Here is a 3,822-nt window from a genome sequence, read left to right on the forward strand (position 1 = left end):
GGCCGGGGATGATGCTCAAGGGCAACCAGCACGGTTTCATTAGGGGCAGGTCATGTCAGACCAACTTGATTGCCTTTTACGATCAGGTCACAAAAGCATTGGATGCAGGTGTCGCCGTGGATGTAGTCTTTCTGGACTTCAGCAAGGCCTTTGACACTGTCTCCCACCCCATCCTCATTAAAAAATTAGGCGACTGTGGCATCGATGCCTACACAGTCAGATGGATTGCTAATTGGCTGAAGGGTCGTACTCAGAGGGTGGTGGTGGATGGGTCATATTGGGTAAAGTTGGAAAGCTTCCCAGTCACATTCCTGGTCTATTTAGTCTAATAAAAGATATCACAATTACCCAAAGAACCTTGTCTGCCTATGTCCTTAAATCAACATGGCTACAGTCAACACTTCAGTCACATTCCTGGCACTTATGCAGATTTTAGTTTCTGTTCCTATTTGCTTAGTTTACTTGTACTGCACTTGCCTTCTGAGCAGCTTAGAAGGCTCTGCTCTGTCTGTATAGGCCTTGTGGTAGAATAGGATTGCCTAGGTATGTGTGTAAGTCCTGGAAATTATGGTCAGAGAAAAACCACAAGCAATGGTTGACAAAGGAGGCAGAGGAAAGCCCAATAGTCTGAGTGTTAGGGCATTTATCCAGAAAGCGGAAAACGTTTGTTCTAGGCCCCCTTAGAACAGGATTGAACCTGAATCTCTCACTTGCAAATAAAGTGCTCTACCCATCAGACTAGGAATTGTGCAGAGCATCACTCGACCTCTACTGGACAGCCAAATGGGGAGATATGTGGGGCCAGGAGAAATACAAGCCAGAGGCAGTATAGCTCGCTAATACACACCACCCTGGAAGGGAGGAAGGCCTGATTTTTGACCTTGTCCTCTTCCAGTGGTACAGAATCTACCTCTCTACTGCTTATCCAATGAATATTAAATGTAAGGTTCAGAAAAGCTATTAGGTACAGGTACAGGGCCAGACCCCTAGGCAAGTGCCCTAACCACTAGTCTATTGGGCTCCTCTTCTTTCATTTTTCTTTTGGCAATTATGTGCATAACTGAGCAAACCTTTGCTGCCACAGATGAAAGTTGAATCTGAAATCTGTGTGTAAAAAATGTCACTTATTTGGCTAAGTAAGTGACCAAGTGCTGGGCAGGGGCCTAGACTCTAGAACAGGGGTTTTCAACTGGATATACGCATACCCCTGGGGGTACTTGGGAAGGCCTCGGGGTACTTGTCAGCAGGTGTTGCCACCAACACTTTTGCTGCTGCCATGCTGCCAGCAGTTCTGCTGCCACTGTGCTGCTGGCACGCTCGCTGACCAGCCACTGGGGGACCCCCTCTCCCACCCCGCTTGTTGAATGGCCACCAGGGGACTCCTTCCTTCTCAGCTGGCTGCCAGGGGAAGACTGACCCAAAAAGGTTAAAACCCCTGCTCTGGAATGTCCAAAGTGCTAAAAAGTTCATCTCAGTCTGTCACGTTAAGTTGTTCATAAAGTAACTAAAAGACTGAATCAGTCCAAACAAAAGAGCCTATTGATAACAAATAAGGTCTGTTGGATATAATAATAAGCCCTGGGCTATTTTACTCATTGCTTTTGAGGTGATGTGGATTAAAACTAGACTTTGGAGAAGGTAATTGTGATACTAGCAGCTTAAGTGGGTCAAAAGGAGTGAGCTTTGTGCATATCTGGAGACTTTGGGATCCGTTATAACACTGCTGAGCTGGCTCTGAAAGCCATCACAGTCAAACAAGTTCAAAAAGAGGAAACCAAGAACATTGGTGAACCAGTAACTTCAACGCCCGGCTTTAGATAAGCCATGAACACCACCAGGAATATGGGTTTCTGCTGTCAATCTTTCCCATATGTAGCCTTTTCCTACCCCACTTCTTTCCTCTCTTTCCTCTCTCTCTCATTTTGCCTTCTCTTTAATAAATACAATTTTGCTTAGCTGCCCCAGGCTGTTTCTTTTACAACACCTCTGAGCCTTGCACAGGGAGGCAGGTTAAAACAATGCCTTAAGAAGACTAAGATTAGTATAAATTTGTCATGTCTCAAAGTGACTACTAAAACCATTTGCTGTGCCCATATTTCTCCAATGGTAATGTTGCCAGTGAGACTAGAGTCAGAAGCTTCATTTCCTGCCTTTGCCTTTCTTTCCTCTTTCTTTTTAATATCAAGTTAAAAAATTATCAAGATTTTGCCTTCAAGATAATGACATCATATTTTAACAATAGCCACTCTAGTCTATCCTAAGTTTTTTTTTTTTTTTTTTTTTCTTTAGCCTGTCTGATGAGGATATAAGGAGCTCTACTCTCTTGTGCATATTAATCTGCCTGGGAGAAGATTGCTGATTGCCTGAGCTCACTTCCTTCCCTGTTGAGGTAGAGCAGGAAATCGGCTCTGCAAAAGCAGGTGGAGCCGTCTTTCCTTTTTCAGCAGCCTGACATTCTTCTCACAGGAGGGGAAGGAGAAGGGAGCAGAAACAGCCCAGCAGCTCAGGGAAGCTCTTCTTTTTTCTTCTATCACCCATCCTCTAGCAAAGAGATGACATCCTCTGCCCCTTCCATTCCCTCCCCTTACTTCCAACTGAGAAGGGGGAAGAAGTGAAGACTGGAAGACAGGGAAGAGATGTCTGCCACAGTTGGCCCCAGGACTGTGAGATGAAAGTGAAGAGTCAAACAAACACCCCCCAAGCCCCAGGATACAGACAAAAGAAGCAATAACATCTTTTTTGGAAAAAAATCCAAAAAAGGGAGGAATAGGACCCCTGCTAAATGGGCAGAAACAATTGGTGACGGACAGGGGGGACAAGGCTGAACTCCTCAACGAGTTCTTTGCCTCAGTGTTCCTAAGCGAGGGGCACGACAAGTCTCTCACTGGGATTGTAGAGAGGCAGCAGCAAGGCGCCAGACTTCCATGCGTAGACCCTGAGGTGGTGCAGAGTCACTTGGAAGAATTGGATGTGTTTAAGTCGGCAGGCCCGGATGAGCTCCATCCGAGGGTGCTGAAGGCACTGGCTGACATCATTGCAGAGCCACTGGCGGGAATATTCGAACGTTCGTGGCGCACGGGCCAAGTCCCGGAGGACTGGAAAAGGGCCAATGTGGTCCCCATTTTCAAGAAGGGGAGGAAGGAGGACCCGGGCAACTATAGGCCAGTCATTCTCACCTCCATCCTTGGCAAAGTCTTTGAAAAAATTATCAAGGCTCACATATGCGAGAGCCCGGCAGGACAAATTATGCCGAGGGGAAACCAGCATGGGTTCGTGGCAGGCAGATCGTGCCTGACCAATCTAGTCTCTTTTTATGACCAGGTTACGAAACGCCTGGACACAGGAGGAGGGGTGGATGTCGTATACTTAGACTTCAGGAAGGCCTTCGATACGGTATCCCACCCCATACTGGTGAACAAGTTAAGAGGCTGTGACTTGGATAACTACACAGTCCGGTGGGTGGCGAATTGGCTAGAGGGTCACACCCAGAGAGTCGTGGTGGATGGGTCGGCTTCGACCTGGAAGGGTGTGGGCAGTGGGGTCCCACAGGGCTCGGTCCTTGGACCAATACTCTTCAATGTCTTCATCAGCAACTTGGACAAGGGAGTGAAGTGTATTCTGTCCAAGTCTGCGGATGTCACAAAACTGTGGGGAGAAGCGGACACACCGGAGGGCAGGGAACAACTACAAGCAGACCTGGACAGGTTGGACAAGTGGGCAGAAAACAACAGAATGCAATTCAACAAGGAGAAATGCAAAGTGCTGCACCTAGGGAGGAAAAATGTCCAGCACACCTACAGCCTAGGAAATGACCTGCTAGGT

Source organism: Alligator sinensis, unplaced genomic scaffold (genome assembly GCF_000455745.1).
Source record: "Alligator sinensis unplaced genomic scaffold, ASM45574v1 scaffold1023_1, whole genome shotgun sequence".
In the NCBI taxonomy this organism is placed as follows: domain Eukaryota; kingdom Metazoa; phylum Chordata; order Crocodylia; family Alligatoridae; genus Alligator; species Alligator sinensis.